General features: G+C 43.4%; 1 long non-coding RNA gene across 1 annotated transcript in view; it reads left to right on the top strand.

The window, feature by feature from the left end:
* LOC142249430 (uncharacterized) overlaps positions 1–24,823 on the top strand; it is an 83,175-nt gene that overhangs the window by 28,371 nt on the left and 29,981 nt on the right. The window contains exon 2 of the long non-coding RNA XR_012725047.1: positions 20,320–20,370. This is a non-coding gene — a long non-coding RNA (uncharacterized LOC142249430). The remainder of the gene's footprint in view (positions 1–20,319; positions 20,371–24,823) is intronic.

The following is a 24,823-nucleotide window of genomic DNA, read 5'->3' as shown; positions in this document are numbered from 1 at the left end:
CAATGACTTGTAGGAAGGTCTCCATGAGGTATCGCTTTATGTCTGCAGCCTTGTGAGTTTTACACATACTAATAGCATAGCATTTCTGTATGCAAGGTGTCGATTCGTATTGAATTGATGATGCCCTACAACTTTGTAATTCACTTTTTTTCTCTATATCGTTCCATTTTCGAAATAAAAATGCTAACAACGTTGGTTTCCACCAGGTGGCGCTATAGGTGGTTTCATTGTGTAGCGCATGGCTAATTTACTATACCTAGACACCACTTCTATGCCTATAGCTGCCGCCGTTCTCAAGTTAATGGCGGTGGACAGGATATGGGTGGACACACTGTATACCGGGAAAAAAAAAGTGTATGTTACATTTCATTTGACAAATTTCCCATTTCTTTCTTTTTTTGTCATTATAAGTTACCAGATGCTTCAGCAGAGATTCTCTCTATAGAATATAAAGCCTCTGGTAAGCAATAAAACACATAGCGCATTAAAAAGAATAATGACATTAGCCCTGAGATATACATCTCTCCACAGCCCATGATTCATACCATCCACATGAAGAAATCTTATCTTTATGATCATGTGCAATGAGGCACACAATGTCATGCGGCTCCACCATTAAGCGGGGTGGTTGGGTGGACCACAAGTGATGTCGGGTTATGACAGTTTCCTGAAATTCTAAACTCTACATCTCAGGTTGATTAAAGTCAGTCCTAGTCCTGTATCTGAATTCACTAGCCATAACAGCGTGGCTAAGTAACCCATGCCTTGCTAGTCCATATTGCTAAGTACCCTTGCTCTTATCATTACTATTGTTCATCTCACTGGCGGACACAGATTTAAAAGGCCCTCTGTACAAGAATAATAAATGGGCCCTTTGCAGTCCAATAGCTTATCATATTAAGCCTGCTTTACACCATACGATCCTGCATACGATATCGTATGCGATCGCACCCGCCCCCATCGTATGTGCCGCACGTTCAATTTGTTGACCGTGTCGCACAAACGATTAACCCCCGTCACACGTACTTACCCTTCCATACGACCTCGATGTGGGCGGCGAACATCCACTTCCTGGAGTGGGAGGGACGTTCGGCGTCACAGCGACGTCACGCGGCAGGCGGCCAATAGAAGCGGAGGGGCGGAGATGAGCGGGACGTAAACATCCCGCCCACCTCCTTCCTTCCGTATAGCCGGCAGGAGCCGCGGGACGCAGGTAAGATCTGTTCATCGTTCCCGCGGTGTCACACAATGCGATGTGTGCTACCCCGGGTATGATGAACAACCTGACGTTCAATTCATGAGGAATGAACGACGTGCGTGCGATGAACGTTTTACCGTTCAATCGCAATCGCACGTAGCTGTTACATTCTACAACACCACTAACGATGCCGGATGTGCGTCACTTATGAAGTGACCCCGCCGACACATTGTAAGATATATTGTAGCGTGTAAAGCGGGCTTTACACAATCCCACCTGCTTTGGAGGTGGAAATGGGCCCCCTGACCTCTTGGGCTTTGTGTGGTTGCATAGGTTGCACCAATAATATGTCCGCCCCTGGTACATCTACTATATGATAGAGTTTTTCCATAAAGTTGCATAAAGTTTATTTACCCATTAAAGTCTGCAATTCAAATGTTCAAATGCTCTATTTTTTTTAAAAAAAAGTTGGTGAAAAATATTAGACAAATATATCATACCATTTTGTGTATACAGCTCCAGTGCAGACCTATGCATTTCTATTGTTTCAGAGCTCAAATAATATTCATTACAAGCAAAAAAAACCTGTAAATTGGCAATAGCTTCAGTTCATGATGTTTTTTCCCATATTAGATAAATCTGCTACACAGAGCACTCACAATTTCGAGTAAAGAATATAATATATACTGAACAAAAATATAAACACAACACTTTTGTTTTTGTTTCCATTTTTCATGAGCTGAACTCAAAGATCTAAGAATTTTCTATGTTCCCAAAAGGCTTTTATCACTCAAATATTGTTCACAAGTTTGTCTAAAATCTGTGTTAGTGATCACTTCTCCTTTGCCGAGACAATACATCCACTTCACAGGTGTGGCATATCAAAATGCTGATTATTGCACAGGTGTGCCTTAGGCTGGCCAGCATGATTATTGCACAGGTGTGTCTTAGGCTGGCCACAATAAAAGGCCCCTCTAAAATGTGCAGTTTTATCACACAGCACAATGCTACAGGTGTCACAAGTTTTGAGGCAGTGTGCACTTGTCATGCTGACTGCAGGAATGTCACCAGAGCTGTTGTCTATGAATTGAATATTCATTTCTCTACCATAAGCCAAAGGCATCTCAGAGAATTTGGCAGCACATCCACGCAGTCTCACAACCACAGACCACGTGTAACCACGCCAGCCCAGGACCTCCACATCCAGCATCTTCACCTCCAAGATCGACTGAGTCCTGTCACCCAGACAGCGCCTGCAACAATCGGTGCAAAACCAAAGAATTTCTGCACAAATTGTCAGAGACCATCTCAGGGAAGCTCATCTGCTGCTAATCGTCCTCATCGGGGGTCTCCCCCTGACTGGAGTTCATCATCATAACCAACTTGAGTGGGCAAAAGCTCACATTCAATGGCGTTTGGCATGTTGGAGAGGTTTTCTCTTTAAGGATAAATCCCAGTTTTCACTGTACAGGGCATTTGGCAGACTGACAAATGGTGGTCACATCTGATCAGGACTGGTTTTATGACCCCCCGACCTCCACAATACTGTTAAAATACACATTTTAGAATGGCCTTTTATTGTGGCCACCTGTGCAATAATCATGCTGCCTAAGGCGCACCTGTGCAATAATCATGTTGCCTAAGGTACACCTGTGCAATAATCATGTTCCCTAAGGCACACCTGTGCAATAATCATGTTGCCTAAGGCGCACCTGTGCAATAATCATGTTGCCTAAGGCACACCTGTGCAAAAATCATGTTGCCTAAGGCGCACCTGTGCAATAATCATGCTGTCTAATCAGCATCTTGATATGCCACACCTGTGAGGTGGAGGGATTATCTCGGCAAAGGAGAAATGCTTACTAACATAGATTTAGACAAATTTGTGAACAATATTTGAGCGAAAAAATCCTTTTGTGCACATAGAAAAAGTCTTAGATCTTTGAGTTCAGCTCATGAAAAATGGGAGCAAAAATTAAAGTGTTGGGTTTATATTTTTGTTCAATGCAGTAACCTACATTCAGTTCCTCGGTAGAGCATGTCAGGTTTCTTCTGAAAACATGTTTTGGAAAAGGTTATTTCCTTTATTGCTATTAATAGGCTTCTTCTTTAACTAAGCTGTCTATTATCTGCAGCGCTCGGGGTTTTCCAGACAAAAGGTATCATATGTAATTTAGAATATCAGCCCTGATTAACTACAATGTAAAAATTACCTGTATTTCCACACAATGCAGATGATATTCAGATTCCCCCATTAAAGCTCATTATCACACGGCAATCATCGTTACTACTCAATTTCCAAGACCTAGTACTGATCATTGCGAAGTCTTCTTAATGCACTAAACAACAACAAGGTGGCTGCTAATCATTCTGAGAACAAAAAGTTGGGCATGTTAAAACCAACTGCCGATTCTTATCTCGAATGACATTTGTCATTTGGAGAGAGTCAGGAAGCAATATACACTGAAAGTTTGATCAGTCCCATGTAAATCAGTCTGCTCTATATACATCTAATGGGTCTCGCCATCTTTCGGCTCCATTCGCATCTGTGTCGTAAACAGCAAATGATAAGTGCCGGATGTCATGGGTGATAGACACCATCGGTGACAGATTTCATTAACTGACTGATATATGCCAATATATGATTATTAGCAGAATATTAATTATAAACCCCCCATACACTTCAGATAGCCGTTGGCCAAATCATGCTTCGACTGATGGTTCGGCTGGCCGCTCTTCTGCCCGATTCTCTCACACACAAGAGCCATCACTCTGTGTTTCTCCTCTTTTGAGAAAGCCAGTGGCAAACATCTCTGGCAGAGGCTTATCTCTGGAGAACAAAAGGATCAGCAGTCCAGAATCAAAGATGCTAGATCCTTCCTTCTTAACTTCACGAAAATTAACTGTTGAGGGCCCCATACACATTACAGTGGTGATCGAATCTGACAATATCGCCATTAGTCAACTGTTTAAGGGGGACATTCATCATACCACAGCTTGCATTACTTATACAACATTATCAATGACTACTGTCAACGTATGCTGTAAATCGTTACCTGGCAGCATGGTGATGCCCAATGACATGTCCTCTATGAAACCAATGTCACGCCCGTTGTCACCCGTGTAGCTGGTAAATGCCGCTTAGCTCCCCCTAGCGTCAGATCTTCTCGTGAGCTGCTCTTGGTAATACATCCACCTGCTGCTTGACAGGCTCCACCCGACTACAGTAAGTTGCGGCCAGACTCTGCAGGAGTGCTACCTTCTGCCTCCTGTGTGTTCCGGCTCTGACCCATCTGCTATTAGAAGCGGATTTATTAGACAGTTCCTCATAGCACACCTTGCCCAATCGTGGTTGCTAGTCAGCTTGTCGGCTAGTGTCCTGGCCATGCGTTTGTCTGTATTGATTCTCCAGTTTGTGACCTGGCTCATATATCCATCCTGTCCGATCTCTCAACTCCTGATCACCGGTTGTACTTTGATCTTTTCACCTTCCCGTATCTAGTTCCCACACCTCTGACCGTCCAGTCAGCTTCTGTAGTCCAAGGGAATGCCCTGATATAGTACATGGTGTCTACTGGCAGCCCAGCCTATCATCACCATCAGAGGCTCTAGTGAAGACCCGGTAGAAGGGGTGCTTCACACACAGCGAGCTCACTGCCGAGATCGCTGCTGAGTCACGCTTTTTGTGACGCAGCAGTGACCTCATTAGCGATCTCGCTGTGTGTGACACTGAGCAGCGATCTGGCCTCTGCTGCGAGATCGCTGCTCGTTACACACAGCCCTGGTTCGTTTTCTTCAAAGCCGCTCTCCTGCTGTGACACACAGATCGCTGTGTGTGACAGCAAGAGAGCGACAAATGAAGCGAGCAGGGAGCAGGAGCCGGCGTCTGACAGCTGAGGTAAGCTGTATCCAAGATAAACATCGGGTAACCAAGGTGGTTACCCGATATTTACCTTAGTTACCAGCCTCTGCAGCTCTCACGCTGCCTGTGCTGCCGGCTCCGGCTCTCTGCACATGTAGCTGCTGTACACATCGGGTTAATTAACCCGATGTGTACAGCAGCTAGGAGAGCAAGGAGCCAGCGCTAAGCAGTGTGCGCGGCTCCCTGCTCTCTGCACATGTAGCTGCATTACACATCGGGTTAATTAACCCGATGTGTACTGTAGCTAGGAGAGCAAGGAGCCAGCGCTCAGTGTGCGCGGCTCCCTGCTCCCTGCTCACACTGGTAACTAATGTAAACATCGGGTAACCATACCCGATGTTTACCTTAGTTACCAGTCTCCGCAGCTTCCAGACGGCGGCTCCGTGCAAGCGCAGCGTCGCTTGCACGTCGCTGCTGGCTGGGGGCTGTTCACTGGTCGCTGGTGAGATCTGCCTGTTTGACAGCTCACCAGCGACCATGTAGCGATGCAGCAGCGATCCTGACCAGGTCAGATCGCTGGTCGGATCGCTGCTGCATCGCTAAGTGTGAAGGTACCCTAAGACTGGCCCATTTCGCAATGGGTCCTCACTCGCCAGTGTGACAACCAATCTCTTACTTACCAAATATGACAACCAGAAATCCTCAACATCAGAAGCTCTAGTGAAGACCCGGTAGACACTTAGGCGGGCTTTGCACACTACGACATCGCAGGTGCGATGTCGGTGGGGTCAAATTGAAAGTGACGCACATCCGGCATCGCATGTGACATCGTAGTGTGTAAAGCCTAGATGATACGATTAACGAGCGCAAAATCGTCGTAATCGTATCATCGGTGCAGCGTCGGCGTAATCCATAATTACGCTGACGCGACGGTCCGATGTTGTTCCTCGTTCCTGCGGCAGCACACATCGCTGTGTGTGAAGCCGCAGGAGCGAGGAACATCTCCTACCGGCGTCACTGCGGCTTCCGTAGGATATGCGGAAGGAAGGAGGTGGGCGGGATGTTTACATCCTGCTCATCTCCGCCCCTCCGCCGCTATTGGCCGCCTGCCGTGTGACGTCGCTATGACGCCGCACGACCCGCCCCCTTAGGAAGGAGGCAGGTCGCCGGCCAGAGCGACGGTCGCAGGGCAGGTGAGTGCATGTGAAGCTGGCGTAGCGATAATTTTCGCTACGCCAGCTATCACACGATATCGCACCTGCGACGGGGGCGGGGACTATCGCGTGCGACATCGCAGCATCGGCTTGCGATGTCGTAACGTGCAAAACCGCCCTTAGTCACGCCTCTCCAGGGTAAGCCTGGCCCATTTCGCAGTTGGTCCTCACCCGCCAGTATGACAACCAATCTTTTACTTACCAAATATGACATCCAGAAATCCTCAACATCAGAAGCTCTAGTGAAGACCCGGTAGACACTTAGTCACGCCTCTCCAGGGTAAGCCCGGCCCATTTCGCAGTTGGTTCTCACCTGCCAGTGTGACAACCAATCTATTACCTACCAAATATGACTTACACAACAAATTACACAATATCCTGAATAAATTATTTCCTACTATTTTTTTAATGAACAGGCAAACCTGATGCTGGCCACCAAAGAAGTCTAAGCTAAACTGTATATCGTTAGGATGAGGCTACCTGAACACAATGGTTAACACTAATTATACGTGTCCTTCCTCATATCGTTATTAGCATCTAGCCTTGAAATTTTAAATAGAGGAGTTCTGATTTCATAAAGAAGTTCTAAACAAAAGGAAATACCCATGCCTGCTATTATATTACTGAGACAGGAGCATAATGTAGGGGGCATAGAGGTTGGGGTCCCATATGGGCCTTGAAGACTGAACAAGCTGAAGATGTCTTATTGAAATGTCATAAATCACATATTGTGTGTGGGAACAAGGTCTTAGGGTGAGTTCTTCCTAGAAGAATGTTATTTAGTGTACAAGGTTCGGCATGTCTACTAGAACATACAAAACCATAAGATATCAGTTCATAGACACAATTTACAGCTACTGTAGAAGCATTATGACCTTGCAGCTGCGCCACAACTATTGAAGTCTCTTTTACATTGGATTCTTCAGTGCCAAGAATAGTTTATTATTGTCTGGTAAATACTAAGAAATGTGGAAGAAAACTCTATGTGCATACGGTATTGTTATTCAAGAGGTTCTTTAATCATCAATTATGTGATCTTTCTTTAAAGGTTTTTTTCTGTCTGACCATATATTTCAGCAGTGCTTTATGTAACCCTGACAATGTGCAACAGACACACTGTCACGATTCCCGTAAATTGTCAGCTCAAGCACTTGTAACGTGACCGCAGGTATGGAGTTTTCATACTGATGATCATGGTCCAATTAGTAACTTTTCCAGCTTTTCTTAATGTTCTACAAGGGGTTGCTGATAAGTCTTTGGCTGTTCCAAGAAAGATACAAGATAGGATGATGAAACTTTATATTTATTCCACGTACTCTCCACTGATGTCAGCTTACTTCTTACATCGGATTTCCAAGTTCTGTAAGCCTAGCAAAAAGAAGGATTTCGGTTGTGCCTCAAATCAGGCATCCGTAGCAGCCATGGCATCAGAAAGGGTGTGAAATTTGGTACCGTTGAGGTGTTTCTTCAGATTTGGAAACAGATGATAGTCGGAGGGAGCTAGATCTGGTGAATAAAAGGTGGGTGGTCAACCAGCTGGAAGCCCAGCTCTGCCAGTTTTGCCGTGGTCGCTTGTGCAATGGGAGCGGAGGTATTATCTTGCAGGAAAAGATTCCTTTGGACAGCTTGCCGCGCCCAGCTATGTGTTCATTAGTGATCGGGCTAGCAGGGATTAATTTCTACTAGCCTGCTAATTACCTTTTGAATCATATTTGCGGGAGACCTATCACAGTTACTCCATGCCTTTTTAAGATAGAGGAATCTGTCTGGCATGCCGCCTATAGCTTTTGCTAAACCGGGCCATGTTCTATTGTTTTCAGGTAACTGGTGATTTACTGCGTGTTGCTTGGTGTGCTGTGGAGTTCCTCTTGCTTTTTATTTTCCTTCTTATGATTTGTTATCTGATTACTCTGTGTGACATGCTGCGTGCTAGAGTTTTGGTTTCCCCAGTTTGTCCATATTTGTGAGTTCTACCATTCCTGTCCTGGTCCTCTCCTGGGGTGAGGGAGAGGGAGTATTAGATCAGGGCTGGCCAGGAGAAGGGCAAGGAAGGTGGCCCAGGCATCATCACCATTAGGTGTATCTCTGGGTGTACAGACAGCTAAGGCCCCCAAGCCTGAGGGCCAGTCTAGGAGCCCTGGTCCCCTGTTATTCCTTTACACGCCGTGACAAAAACATTATAATCTATGTGGAAACTCGTTAGTGAGTGTTCTGATTCCCTGCAGCACCAACACAGAAGAGATGAGGCATTACATAATTCCAATACAACTTAATAAACTGTCTGGGTAACTTATCGATGTGCTGAATCCTTTGAGGTTAAAGACGGTCTGGACAAGCTCTATCGTCTAACCAATATCATGAGGATTCTGAACAGATGAGCCCAGACAACGCCTTTGATTTTGTCAGGTTTTCACATTCCCTATCATTTATTATATCCTTTATCAATATACCACAATAGTGTTAGCCAACTTGTCTAAATACTACTTTTTTGCTTTTTGGAGCAGGGTTCTTAATACTTGGACACATCTTCAGATAAACACTAATATCCAGACAAAGCAATATAAGCTAAACAAACACTAGACCCAAATTACCAACTAGGTAAATAGCAATAGGATTGTTTTGCTTGTGTGCACGTACCTACACACCCACGTATAAAGATCTACTGACGGATCGGGTTCCCAAACAATGCATACTTGGTAAAGCTAAAAAGCCTTAGTTATTTTAGATATATTTATATAACTAAAACACAATGACTTGTACAATGAATGAGCATTTCAATAGTAATTTTTTTTATAGGTTAAACTTATTAAAGGTGTCATCTACCCCTATAAAAAAAGTATACTCACCCCCACTTTTCCTTGCTCTTCTGCCAGTCTCTTTACTTCCCCTTCTGGGCTCTCAGGCAGTGGACCACTGGAGACAATTATTGTCCAAAAGGGTCAATTAGTTTTGTTATTTAAAAAAAATATATATTATTTAAGGATTTTTAACAAAATAGGGATGGACGATCTTTTTCACCCATCTTTAAAATTGTGCTTTTTCGTATCATTAAAGGTCTTCAGTTCAAAAATACATCTATCAGAAATCTGATGAAACAGAAAATAAATCCAAAAGCGGAAATAGAAATCCATATCATATATTATATGAGCATGTCCACCAAACTCAGCATATAAACCTACATTAGACCTGCATAACCACGTAGTACATCAGAGAAACACTTTACACCAAAATTTCAAACAAGTGTATAAATTTTATTAACATGATATCAAAACAACATATATCACATGATTTAGAGATGGATATCAAAAAACACAGTATAAAATCATTACCCCTTAAAAACACAGAAAAAAATCCTGGGACAGTGTGGTATTTGATTTTTGGTATAAAAAAGTGGTCAAAAAAAGGGTTAAATATATGCCTACATCAAAATTTTGCAACAGAGATGATATCATAAGACCAACAGTATACTGTAAAAGGACATATAAATATTATCCCAAAAGTTGTCCGGGATAATCATGCAAAATTTGGTACTCCAGCTAACCCTAGAGAGTGTTTGGTAATTAATTTAGCACACCATGCAGATGCATGTGAGTTGTGCACATAAAGAGCCACTTTGGGTTTCCAAAAAATCAGAGCATGCATTTGTTACACAGGAATCATTATATGCACCCCAAGAATAAAGGTTAATTCATAAAGCCAATGGTATGATATACTGTGGCAAACCCAGAGGGGGTACATAAATAAATCACAAGACAAGATTAAATAATGCATACATTGCCATGCCATACAAATACATAGATATTGAAAAAACCCTTTCATGTAACACAATTCAAAGCACAAAATTCTGCAATGAATTTAGAGCCATTTTCCAAATGATAATTTGCCAGTTTTCACATCAATAGGTATACCCCAAGAGAACCCGATCATGTCCTCATACCACCTATATAGGGAAGAGGAGGGAGAGGGGGGGATGGAAAACCAAATTCAATGGTTGCTGGAGAGATTATAAGGCTATTTAGGACCACTACCTGTAGGACCACACTGCCCAGCACCTCTACGCGCGTTTCACACTCGCTTCGTCAGGAGGTGCTGTGACAGGGAGATGGTCATCTTTTTATGGCGCCAGACTCACCTGAGACCCATCAGTGATGCGCAGCGTGCGGCGACGGCCATGCCGCCCACTCCAGCTGGCGTCCCGGAAGCCGCATTGCGCATGCGCGCTAGCCGCTTCACTCATTGGGCGCCGGCTGAAGGGGAGGGACAGACACCGACACATACAGCGCGTACAGGTAACAGTGAGTATGGCGCCATCTTAAGTGAGGGCAGAGACGCTGGCAAGCAGTGTGAATGTAGAAATCCTATACATATTATACTTAAATCGTATTTAGATGGACAGAAGGACGGTGTTATAAATTCACGCAATTTGAGTCGGTGGAGACAGTGTAATCCAAAAGATTATGGGGAACGCATCGCGTAGAAACATCAATTATTCAAACCTATAACGAGGAAAATGATAAATCTTTGCCCTATGGTGATTTCATGCGATGCATAGCCACAATCCAATAACTCATCATGCGGACCACACGGGGACAGAGTTATATTACAACACTCAAACATTTACTGTAGATAACAATGCATATACATCCTGAAGTAATTCCATCATATTGGATTAACAGTTAATAAACAGGTTAATGCGCACTGATCCCACAGCACACAGCATAGTTCCATCATAAACATGAAAAGTGTATAGTTCACAAGTAGATGACTCCCAGCAGTTCGCTCTCATCAAGCCCTGTATATAAAAAACATAAAGAAAAAGAAAAAGTGTTCTTTAAAAATTTGACCATTAAAATCAAACAGAGAACAGAGATTCTCCAGCAAGGCAGCTCAGATCAAGCTCAAGACAGTGAGTAATATACAGAACACAATTAAACAAGGAAGATAGATACCAAACAAAAAACGCATGAGAACAAGGTCACGGGCAGGAGCATGGAGCAAAGACAAGTGTCAAAAAAATGACCAACATGGGAGGCGGTCACAAGAAGGGCTTGAAGCACACCACATCATTCAGACCCTGAGGCTTGATGGTCTCCAAAATGGTGATCCACTTCACCTCTTTCTGGGCCAGTACCTTCTTGTGATCACCTCCCCTCGTTCCAAAATAAACTCTATCTATACCCCTAAATTTGAGGAGGCGCCAATTACAGCTATGTTTCTCCCAAAAGTGCCTGGGTATGTTATTAAGAGCCTCTAATTCCTCTACTGTCTTCACATTTGCAGCCTTTTTAATGTCCCTAATGTGTTCAAGAATCCTAACTCTGAATTCCCGGGAAGTCAGCCCTACATATATCAACCCACAGGGGCACTTAGCCCAATAGACAACAAAGGTTGTCCTGCAGTTAATTGTATGCACAATCTTATAGGACTTGGTGTTAGACGCATCATGAAAAGTAAAAGACCTCTCCATTTGAGGGCAAGCCCCACAGTCTCCACAAGAAAAGGAGCCCCATTTGGGACCCCTTGTCAAACCCAGAAATGTAGAAGGGGGTGGGACATAGTGGCTCTTTACTATCATGTCCTTAATTGTTTTGGACCTGCGTGGCGTAACTGATGGCCCAGCCGTGATGACTTTCGCTAAATCACTATCGGACATAAGTATGGGCCAATAACGTGCTACAACCTCATGCATTTCCCTCCACTGAGAATGATAGGCCGTAATGAATCTGACTTTCTGATCTAATTCTCTCTTATTCGGTTTAAGGAGATTATCCCTTGGGGTATGTCTTGCCCTCTCATAGCCAGACTCGATCGACCTATCATTCAGACGCCCCCATAGCAGTGCCCCCACTGTCAGGATATTGAATGGAGCGCTCCCAATACCCCAGGAAGAGGCACGCATACGAGGGCGCACAAGACGCCCCCATAGCAGTGCCCCCACTGTCAGGATATTGAATGGAGCGCTCCCAATACCCCAGGAAGAGGCACGCATACGAGGGCGCACAAGACGCCCCCATAGCACTGCTATGGGGGCGTCTTGTGCGCCCTCGTATGCGTGCCTCTTCCTGGGGTATTGGGAGCGCTCCATTCAATATCCTGACAGTGATAGAGGTTCAGTCTTGTTGTGGGTGAGGTATATAGATGATGTATTCATGATTTGGCAGGGTGGACAGGAGGAACTAGAGCAGTTTATGTGTTTTTTGAATGTCAACAATTCTAACATAAAATTAACTTATCATTGCAGCCCTAATTCAATAGAGTTTTTGGATATCAGAATAATGAGGGGAGTGGACGGTTCCGTTGTGACGGACATTTTCAGAAAAGGAACAGCAGTTAACTCCCTCCTCAGTGCAAAATCTTCTCATCCTCCGCAGGTCATCAATTCCATACCGACAGGTCAGTTTCTGAGAGCCCGTAGGGTTTGTTCGGATGATGTGTTATTTGAGAACCAGGCGGCGGACCTCAGGAGGCGGTTTAAGTCCCGCCATTATAATGATAGGTCGATCGAGTCTGGCTATGAGAGGGCAAGACATACCCCAAGGGATAATCTCCTTAAACCGAATAAGAGAGAATTAGATCAGAAAGTCAGATTCATTACGGCCTATCATTCTCAGTGGAGGGAAATGCATGAGGTTGTAGCACGTTATTGGCCCATACTTATGTCCGATAGTGATTTAGCGAAAGTCATCACGGCTGGGCCATCAGTTACGCCACGCAGGTCCAAAACAATTAAGGACATGATAGTAAAGAGCCACTATGTCCCACCCCCTTCTACATTTCTGGGTTTGACAAGGGGTCCCAAATGGGGCTCCTTTTCTTGTGGAGACTGTGGGGCTTGCCCTCAAATGGAGAGGTCTTTTACTTTTCATGATGCGTCTAACACCAAGTCCTATAAGATTGTGCATACAATTAACTGCAGGACAACCTTTGTTGTCTATTGGGCTAAGTGCCCCTGTGGGTTGATATATGTAGGGCTGACTTCCCGGGAATTCAGAGTTAGGATTCTTGAACACATTAGGGACATTAAAAAGGCTGCAAATGTGAAGACAGTAGAGGAATTAGAGGCTCTTAATAACATACCCAGGCACTTTTGGGAGAAACATAGCTGTAATTGGCGCCTCCTCAAATTTAGGGGTATAGATAGAGTTTATTTTGGAACGAGGGGAGGTGATCACAAGAAGGTACTGGCCCAGAAAGAGGTGAAGTGGATCACCATTTTGGAGACCATCAAGCCTCAGGGTCTGAATGATGTGGTGTCCTTCAAGCCCTTCTTGTGACCGCCTCCCATGTTGGTCATTTTTTTGACACTTGTCTTTGCTCCATGCTCCTGCCCGTGACCTTGTTCTCATGCGTTTTTTGTTTGGTATCTATCTTCCTTGTTTAATTGTGTTCTGTATATTACTCACTGTCTTGAGCTTGATCTGAGCTGCCTTGCTGGAGAATCTCTGTTCTCTGTTTGATTTTAATGGTCAAATTTTTAAAGAACACTTTTTCTTTTTCTTTATGTTTTTTATATACAGGGCTTGATGAGAGCGAACTGCTGGGAGTCATCTACTTGTGAACTATACACTTTTCATGTTTATGATGGAACTATGCTGTGTGCTGTGGGATCAGTGCGCATTAACCTGTTTATTAACTGTTAATCCAATATGATGGAATTACTTCAGGATGTATATGCATTGTTATCTACAGTAAATGTTTGAGTGTTGTAATATAACTCTGTCCCCGTGTGGTCCGCATGATGAGTTATTGGATTGTGGCTATGCATCGCATGAAATCACCATAGGGCAAAGATTTATCATTTTCCTCGTTATAGGTTTGAATAATTGATGTTTCTACGCGATGCGTTCCCCATAATCTTTTGGATTACACTGTCTCCACCGACTCAAATTGCGTGAATTTATAACACCGTCCTTCTGTCCATCTAAATACGATTTAAGTATAATATGTATAGGATTTCTACATTCACACTGCTTGCCAGCGTCTCTGCCCTCACTTAAGATGGCGCCATACTCACTGTTACCTGTACGCGCTGTATGTGTCGGTGTCTGTCCCTCCCCTTCAGCCGGCGCCCAATGAGTGAAGCGGCTAGCGCGCATGCGCAATGCGGCTTCCGGGACGCCGGCTGGAGTGGGCGGCATGGCCGTCGCCGCACGCTGCGCGTCACTGATGGGTCTCAGGTGAGTCTGGCGCCATAAAAAGATGACCATCTCCCTGTCACAGCACCTCCTGACGAAGCGAGTGTGAAACGCGCGTAGAGGTGCTGGGCAGTGTGGTCCTACAGGTAGTGGTCCTAAATAGCCTTATAATCTCTCCAGCAACCATTGAATTTGGTTTTCCATCCCCCCCTCTCCCTCCTCTTCCCTATATAGGTGGTATGAGGACATGATCGGGTTCTCTTGGGGTATACCTATTGATGTGAAAACTGGCAAATTATCATTTGGAAAATGGCTCTAAATTCATTGCAGAATTTTGTGCTTTGAATTGTGTTACATGAAAGGGTTTTTTCAATATCTATGTATTTGTATGGCATGGCAATGTATGCATTATTTAATCTTGTCTTGTGATTTATTTATGTACCCCCTCTGGGTTTGCCACAGTATATCATACCATTGGCTTTATGAATTAACCTTTATTCTTGGGGTGCATATAATGATTCCTGTGTAACAAATGCATGCTCTGATTTTTTGGAAACCCAAAGTGGCTCTTTATGTGCACAACTCACATGCATCTGCATGGTGTGCTAAATTAATTACCAAACACTCTCTAGGGTTAGCTGGAGTACCAAATTTTGCATGATTATCCCGGACAACTTTTGGGATAATATTTATATGTCCTTTTACAGTATACTGTTGGTCTTATGATATCATCTCTGTTGCAAAATTTTGATGTAGGCATATATTTAACCCTTTTTTTGACCACTTTTTTATACCAAAAATCAAATACCACACTGTCCCAGGATTTTTTTCTGTATTTTTTTCTGTGTTTTTAAGGGGTAATGATTTTATACTGTGTTTTTTGATATCCATCTCTAAATCATGTGATATATGTTGTTTTGATATCATGTTAATAAAATTTATACACTTGTTTGAAATTTTGGTGTAAAGTGTTTCTCTGATGTACTACGTGGTTATGCAGGTCTATCTGATGAAACAGGTAAGTGATGAAAGGGTTAAACAACCGCACTGTCATGGACAAATAAATTGGAACCAGGATGTCTTGATTGTGATTTATGCATCGCGTTTCGGAGAAATCAGTCTCCTTCTTCAGGATAAACGCATAAGATACTTTTGTGATTTTCCTGAAGAAGGAGACTGGTTCCTCCGAAACACATTGAGTAAATCCCGATCAAGCCATCGTAGTTCAACTTTACTTGACTACGGTAGCTTAGTTGTTTGACCCTTTCATCTCTTACCTGTTTCATCCTGCCTCGGCGACTTTGGCAGCTGTTTTCTCATGTGATTGTGGTGGTTGTCACCTGTTCGTAAACATTACAGTTGAGCAATTCCACTGATACACTCTTATCTTCTCTATCAAAGATAAAACCCTATTTGAGCCAATTTGTTTTTCCAGCTATTACCTTTCTTTATCAGAAATCTAGCATAGACTTAGATCGTAATTTAAAGGGACAACCATGTCACCAGGTTTAAAGTGTATGGTTTTTTGCATTTATTTTATTCCCACTGCTCCCCTGAGTATTAAATTTTTTTATATTTTTAAAGGTAAGGGACAGGGTAGATAGCTGTAGTCTATTTAATATCTATAGGAGGCCTTAAAGACCAGGTGAAAAGTTTCCTGTTTTTGTCCTTATTTTTTTCCCACAACTCCCCTGAGTATTCCATTTTTTTGTATTTTTTAAATCCACCATACGGTTATAGAGATATAAGGCATTTTATTTGGTGCAAATTTGTATGGTCTTTACTAAGGGGGAGTGGCTTGCAGGATCCTCAGGGGTGTGTCTGTAGGCTGCTCTGTATAATTATCCTGTGAGCCATGCCCCCTTAGCAAAGACCAAAAAAATTTGCTCCAAATAAAATGGCCCATATCTCTACAACCGTATGTCGGATCTAAAATATACAAAAACTGGAATACTCAGGAGAGTAGAGGGAACAAAATAAGGACAAAAACAGGAAACTTTTAACCTGGTCTTTAATGTCCTCTTTAAACATTAAATAATCTACAGGTATCTACCCTGTCCCTCACCCTTAAAGGTGTTGATTAGATTTGCTGACACTCTTATGATTGGAAAAAAACGTAAAATAGATGTTGTCAGAAAAATATATTAACCTTTAGCTAAGCCAATTCCAGTGTAGGTTTACCAAGAGTCTAAAGACCCCGTCACACGCAGCGATATTGCTAGCGAGCGTACCCGCCCCCGTCGTTTGTGCGTCATGGGCAAATCACTGCCCGTGGCGCACAATATCGTTCGGAGCCATCACATGGACTTACCTGCCTAGCAACGTCGCTGTGGCCGGCGAACCGCCTCCTTTCTAAGGGGGCGGTTCGTGCGGCGTCACTAAGCGGCCGCCCAATAGAAGTGGAGGGGCGGAAATGAGCGGCCGTAACATCCCGCCCACCTCCTTCCTTTCTCATTGCTGGCGGCCGCAGGTAAGCTGTTGTTCGTCGTTCCTGGGGTGTCACACGTAGCGATGTGTGCTGCCTTGGGAACTACGAACAACCTGAGTCCTCAACAATCAACGATTTTTTTAAAATGAACGACGTGTCAACGATGGACGATTTGGTGAGTATTTTCCATCGTTAACGGTCGCTCGTTGGTGTTGGCGACGTCGCTAACAATGTTGGATGTGCATCACAGAATCCGTGACCCTGGCAATATATCGTTGCGTGTGACGGGGCCTTAATAGTTATGGTGACAGCTTGGCTGCCCACTGACATCTACTATTTGTGGAAATCGTGGCTGACCAGTTGCATTTGATGCATTTATACATTATTTATTATAGCCATGTATAAGTAGTGCCACTTCTCACCTATCTGGCTCTGATAAAAGTATATAAATACGCCAGATTTGATGTCAGTATGACTGTTCTGTGTCTTACAGAATGTGCCCCCTACAGGCCAATAAAAAAAGTCTTAACATTCAGCAGAATTTTTCCCATACGTGTCTGGATTGTCTATATTCGATTTCATCAGGACAGGCGTATAGGAGTCCATTGAGTGTCTACGAGATGATAAATCTGTGGACGCGCTGCTATCTGTCTTCTGTCCCTCCACTTTACTTCTGAATTTATCAATTTTACGGCAAGTTTTGACGTAGATTTGACACTTATGAAGTTCTCTCTCTGTTTCATGTCTACAATGCAGATTTGCTTGTCACAGCACTGTCATATTGTTGGTTTCAGGAGGTAAACAAAAACTCAAGTCTGTCATAAAAAAAGAATTACTTTTAGGCGGAAGCTCCGTTTTTGTCAGTCTCTCATCCAAATTGCTGAGTTACAGGTGCAAATAAAAGTCAAGGATCTTTTAAGACATTACTTTGAGTAACAAACATCACAAAAACCCCAATACAAAATCTAAGAGAGGGCTCCATACCTAACCTGAGTCATTTCTAACATCCCCTAAGGCCTGGGTGCGACTGTGACCCCTTATAGATAAGCACCCACCCCTATAGCTGTGCTATTGGAAATGGCGCAACTTGGAGCTTTGGGCTCCATCAGGATCCACAATGTTGTGTATACTGAGGAAATCATCCAGCCCTTTTTTAAAAGCTGTTATAGTATCTGCCATTACTACCTCTTGTGGTCGGCATTCCACAGTCTGACTGCTCTAACTGTAAAGAACCCTTTCCTATTTAGCTGTCGGAATCACTTTTCTTCCACTTGCAGTGAATGCCTCCTGGTCCTTAGTATTGTCTTTGGAAGGAATAAGTCATGTGCCAGTCCTTTATATTGACCACACATGTATTTATACACATAAATGAGATCTCCTCTGAGACATCTTTTTTCTAAGCTAAACAAATCCAACTTTTTCAACCTCTAATCATATGGGAGGCCTCCATTCCCTGCAATAATCTAGTTGTCGTATTTGAACTGATTCTAATTTTTGAATATCCTTTTTAAAATGTGGAGCCCAAAACTGGATCCCATATTCTAGATGTGGCCTTACAAGTGATTTATAGAGGGGTAACAATACGTTGGGATCACGGGATCTAATCTCTCTTTTTATACACCCTAGAATCTTGTTTGCTTTAGCAGCTGCTGCCTGACATTGAGTGCTGCTGCTCAGCTTATTTGTAATGAGAATACCCAAGTCCTTCTCCTCTTCTGTAGTCCCGAGTTTACTTCCATTTAATGTATACGCAGCTATAGGATTACTCCGTCCTTGGTGCATTACTTTACATTTATCAACATTAAATCTCATTTGCCGAGTATCTGCCCATTCTGAAATCTTATCCAGATTGTTTTGTAATATTGTACTATCAAGGCCCGTTTTTAATATCCTACATAGTTTGGTGTCATCAGCAAAGACTGACACTTTACTATCAATCCCATCCACAAGGTCATTAATAAAGATATTTTAAAAAATCGGTGGTAGCACAGATGCCTGCGGTCCCCAATGCTGACTATAGCCCATTTAGAGAATGTACCATTTATGACGACTCTTTATTTGGTATCTTTTAGCCAATTCCTTACCCATCTGCTTATAGTATCCCCTAGGCCTTGCTTCTAGAGCTTCATTACAAGACTGTTATGTGGCGCAGTATCAAATGCCTTTGCAAAGTCCAAATAAATCACATCAGCTGCATTACCAATATCCAGATTTGCACTTACCATCTCATAGAAACCCAACATGTTGGTTAGATATGACTTATCTTTCATGAATTCATGCTGGTTATCAGTTATTATATTATTCTCTCTAATATATCATTGCATGTCATCTCTTAAAATGCCTCAAAATCCTTGCACACCACTGATGTGAGACTTACCGGATGGTATTTGCATGGGTCCACCCTCTTACCTTTCTTAAATATCAATGCCACGTAAGCCATTCTCCAATCCTGAGGTACCAACAATGTTATAAGAGAGTCTTAAAAGATAATATATAGCGGTCTGTCAATGGAGCTCAATTCCCTCAATATCTATGGACAAATGCCATCTGGCCCAGGAGATTTATCAATGTTTAATTTACTCAGATGCAGGCATACTTCTTCTTGTGTCAAATCAATTATATCGGGGAGGGACTTTGATTTTGCCTTGTTGAACGATCCTTGGAACAGTCAGTTCCTTGGTGAACACAGATAAAAAGAGCCTGTTTAATATCTCAGCCTTTTCTTTATACTCTATAATTATCCTGTTAGAATCTCTTATGGGGCCAATACCATCCTTTTCCTTTAATAATAATCTTCTCTTCATATTGGACCTTTTGAGCTCCCTACACTTCAGGGCTTGGGTGTGACTGCAACCCCTGCACTTAATATAATTATTCCCCTGACTCTCGGTACAATGTTGTACAAGGTGACATTAAAGTGGGTCTTAGACCAGATTTCACAATCTGTATACATTATTATATAGATCTCATAGGTCTAATGAGACTGGTGTACTTACTTGGAAAATGCATGTCAGAATGACTGTATAATCTTGATATCAAAAAGAGCATTTGAGACCAGCTATATCTGAAGTCAAAATGTTTTGATAGATGGATGTATGAATGAATAAATGGAGAGGTAGACAGATAATTCTGCTGTATACACAAGTTTGACAAAATGTATGAACTTTTTGGAGGCACCTGGTTAAATGTTAGAGGTTGCTGAGTGATACGGCTGCATTCTCACAGCTCCCTTTTCTGGCATTGTACACAGTAGCCAGGTGCACAGTGTTAATAGATGGAAATTTATGGAAATCCCACTCACCTATTGCTTATTTTCTTAAATTTTGTTAATTGTAGAATTAGCTGTGATATTTTATCCCATTGATTCCAAAAATACATAAAGAACACGTGTAATTATAACATGATGATACGATGCAGAACTATATTATTCATGCTATTTTCCAATGTTCCAAGTTTAATTATATTTTTTCCTAATATACAAGGGTGAAACGGCCGACTTATGCCTCACTGAATATCAAAGTCACCTCTTCTAGGTAAGTGACAAACAAGGTCCATCGTGGTATACAGATAAAGCTAAGCTGTTTTATTCTGCTGTTGTAGATGTAAACTTATTAGTGTTCTTTCACAGCATTCATCTAACCCAGGGGTCCCCAACCTGTGGCTCACAGCTGTCTGCCAGTTTGGTGCATTTGGACCAGGTCTTGCAAAAAGGTATGCAGAGCAGGTCTCCATTAGCAAGTATCCCCACACAAAAAAGCAGATCTGAATGGAGGTAGGAACCCCTGGATATTAATATACTGCCTCGGTGTGTTGATTTCTGTGGAACAGCTTAGGCTGTGAGAGGTGGGAGCTAAGTGTGGCTCGTGAACCTCTCTCAGAGCTGAATGTGGCTTATGACCCTCTCTCAGAGCTGAATGTGACTCGAAACCCTCTCTCAGAGCTGTATGTGGCTTGTGACCCTCTCTCAGAGCTTAATGTGGCTCGTGACCCTCTCTCAGAGCTGTATGTGGCTCATGACCCTCTCTCAGAGCTGAATGTGGCTCATGACCCAATCTCAGTGCTGTATGTGGCTCGTGAGCCTCTCACAGACTCGAATATGGCTCATGATCCTTTCACAGAACTGTATGTGGCTCATTACCCTCTCTCAGAGCTTAATGTGGCTCGTGACCCTCTCTCAGAGCTGTATGTGGCTCATGACCCTCTCTCAGAGCTGTATGTGGCTCATGACCCTCTCTCAGAGCTTAATGTGGCTTGTGACCCTGTCACAGAGCTGAATATGGCTCATTACCCTCTCTCAGAGCTTTATGTGGCTCGTGACCCTCTGACAGAACTGAATATGGCTCATGATCCTCTCTCAGAGCTGTATGTGGCTTGTAACCCTCTCTCAGACCTGAATGTAGCTCGTGATCCTCTCCCAAAGCTGTATGTGGCTCATGATCCTCTCTCAGAGCTGGATGGGGCTCGTGACCCTATCTCAGAGCTGAATATGGCTCTCAAGGTCGGAAAGGTTGGGAATCACTGATCTAACCCTTACAAGGTATTTTCATCATGAGTATATACCATCATTTACTGATCTTAGGTGTCAAACCTCTGTGACCCCACCAATTCTGGGAATGGAGGGGTTGCAGTACTGCTTCCGACCTGCATCACGGTCACAATTTTTCTTTGGCTCAGGGGTCACTGCGTTAGGGGAGTCCCATTTAAATGAATGAGGCTGCTGATAAATCCCTGCACATCTGAGTGTTTGAATGCACCTCTATGCAGGAAAAATCTGTGATGGCATTTGGTGATGCAATGTTGAGGATCTGTTGAATTCTCAGATATCAGAACCCTAATGATTATTAAAGAGTTTTTCCAATCTGCAGTCTAGCAGCGATGTCCAATCATGCACAATGCTTACAAGTTCCCTTCTATTGAGCTTGTAAGCACTGCTCTGAAGCTGTGTGGTACTGCTGGAGGGCACTGTTAGCTTCCAGTCTTTGCCATCTTCAGTGCAACTCTGCTCTTCCAATGCTGCGGGAGGCAAATCCGTCTCTTACAGGTGCTCATTTCAGGAGAGCGGCAAAACGCTGACACTAGTCCATAATAACAATGATGCAGGAGCACACCGCCACCCCTCCCGGTAAGCAGGAAAACAGGGAGTGCTGCACTTATACAAATAAATCATGGAACAAGAGCTTTAATAGCAAATATCCTCTGCTATGACTTACTAAAATGAGACTACCCCTTTAAACCTGTAGGTACGCGTTTTCCAACCGTTTTGTGTTCACAGCTCTTAGGCAGATCTCTGTATTTCCATGGTTATATACTGATCTTGCAGTTGTGTTACATTTACCTCCCTTTTTGTTTTCTTCCTCTCTATGAAGACCAGCAACAAGCAGATGAAAAAAAATAGGCCTATGGGCGACAAATGCTATATCTGCATAGGAGCTGTATACACGATACGGAAGAATTTATTTAATCAAACCTTTTAGCAAAGTTGCTTCATTTCCTATTGCAGATCTTTTAGTGTCACTGCCACAGCATTTTTATGCCACGGATATAATGCACAGGAATGTATGGCGTTATTTCTTCCCCGGTGTATGGCATAGATAGCGCATTGTCGGAGCAGATACGTGAAATGCACATTTTTGTGTATAATATTGTTGCCGTTTCTTGGTAACATGCAGATGTAGAGCACATTCCTGGGCAGGGCTGCGGCGGTGATTCACGGTGCTGCTATTTACCAGTTGACTGCGCTGGCTGCTTACACAATGTTCTCTCCGAGGCGGTGATCGTCACAAGGTTTCAGTTTTAATCTTGTTTGCTCGTGTTTCTCGCTCTGTCCTCATTTTCCTGGTTAGGACAGAACTGTCGTCATCAGTTGGGAAATCCTCATTCAGCTGTCTGCAAATTTTTATCACATTTACTTTAACCCTTTCTGATTCAGTCTTTTTGTAACTTACTAAAAAGCGCAATAAGTGATGTAACGTCAATCTACGATATTACTTTACATTTGCCAAGGCAAGATGCTCCCCTGGTCCCATGGCAGAAGCCGTCCTTAGTTGGGTTCCATAGGTAATAAGAATGAAATTGTCATTTACCCATATTTCAAATTATTATTATGCATCCCCATAGTCCTCCATATATTATAATACACTAATATTATAATACACTTCTCATAGTCCTCCATATATTATAATACACTCCCCATATTCCTCCATGTAATATAATGCACCCCCATAGTCCTCCATATATTATAATGCACCCCTATAGTCCTCCATATATTATAATGCACCCCCATAGTCCTCCATATATTATAATGCACTCCCATAGTCCTCCATATAGTATAATGCACCCCATAGTCCTTCATATAGTTTAATGCACCCCCATAGTCCTCCATATATTATAATGCACTCCCCATAGTCCTCCATATAGTATAATGCACCCCATAGTCCTTCATATAGTTTAATGCACCCCCATAGTCCTCCATATATTATAATGCACCCCCATAGTCCTCCATATAGTATAATGCACCCCATAGTCCTTAATATAGTTTAATGCACCCCTATAGTCCTCCATATATTATAAAGCACCCCCATAGTCCTCCATATATTATAATACACTCCCTATAGTCCTCCGTGTATTATAATGCACCCCCATAGTCATGCATATAGTTTAATGCACCCCCATAGTCATCTATATAGTATTATGTAGCCCCCATGTAGTATTATGCAGCCCAATATACCAATATGCAACCCCCATATACCATTATGCAGCCCCTATATTCCTCCATATAGTAGCATACAATCCCTATATTGCTTAATGCACTCCCATAGTCATTTGGCCACCGTGATTACATACATACTCACTTCTCCTTGTTCCCCTACTGTCTCCCCAGTGTGTCCACTCTTCTGCGCTGGCATCAGGCCCTATAGCAGTCGCGTGGCCTGCCACCATTGTGCACCACTGGCTGAGGTCCTTGGGCCCCTTGAACTCCCAGGTCCAGTCGCAATGATGACCCCTACAACTACGATCATTCCGCCCCTGCTCCTGTCTCGATTCATCTCGCTCTGCGTTGCTGCACAGTTGGGGGAGCCTCCATCTTACGGGCCACTCCCTCAAGGGTAGGACCTCTTCTGGCACCTCTCCCTATTTCATCAGAGCCACTACCCATTCCCCATCAGCTTCCTCAGAAAAGCAGGCTCTCTCTCTTCAGTACACTCACTGGAGGCAGGTCCCACTTAACACAGGGAATTTCTTAATCCCCAGCCTCCGAGCACAGACGGTCCAGCTTTGTGATCTTTTTCCATTGTACCACCCATATTGGGTGGAGCTTTTTTCCTGTCCCAGACCATGTCTTGCCATCTTTGCTTCTGCGGTCAGTTGTCCTTTACTCTTAGGCATCTTCACTGTAGCCTTCTTTGTTAGTTTGTGCAGGAAGGACGTCAAAGGAAGGACTTGAAGGAAGGTGCCAGCCGTCTTCTGAACTTCCGGTCATGTGCAGTGGGCCTAATGAAGCCGAGAAGCATCCAACCATGCTTCGAAGACACACTGATGCAACCGAAATGAGCCACACACATGCGCAAGATTTCCATTAGCTGCTGATGACGCCGGCTCCTGGAAATCATATTATTATGCCCACAGAAGTGTGATAACATGGAAAGAGGCCTACTAGTCTGGGGCACTAACACCCCTTCCACCAGTCTAAGGGCTAATTAGCATAGGAACAGCAAGGTTTCTAAATCTTTTTTGAACATTGATATTATAGGAGACCTGACAGGTTCCCTTTAGTGTATCATGGTGTAGAGACCCACTTGCTCCTTCAACAGCAATACACGACACTGGCTAATCAGAGGTTGGCAGCTGACATTGGCGAGCCATCACAGGCAGCGCGCAACAGTGGCATCATGCGCTGCCAATGTCTGGGACACCGAAGTCAGGTGCCAAGCTCTCCAGTGGCTTTAAAGATTGTGGAATCAGGGGAAGGTACGAAGAATCGATTCT

The sequence above is a fragment of the Anomaloglossus baeobatrachus genome, chromosome 8, assembly GCF_048569485.1.
Source record: "Anomaloglossus baeobatrachus isolate aAnoBae1 chromosome 8, aAnoBae1.hap1, whole genome shotgun sequence".
Taxonomy (NCBI): domain Eukaryota; kingdom Metazoa; phylum Chordata; class Amphibia; order Anura; family Aromobatidae; genus Anomaloglossus; species Anomaloglossus baeobatrachus.
This window is presented reverse-complemented; position numbering and strand designations above follow the sequence as displayed.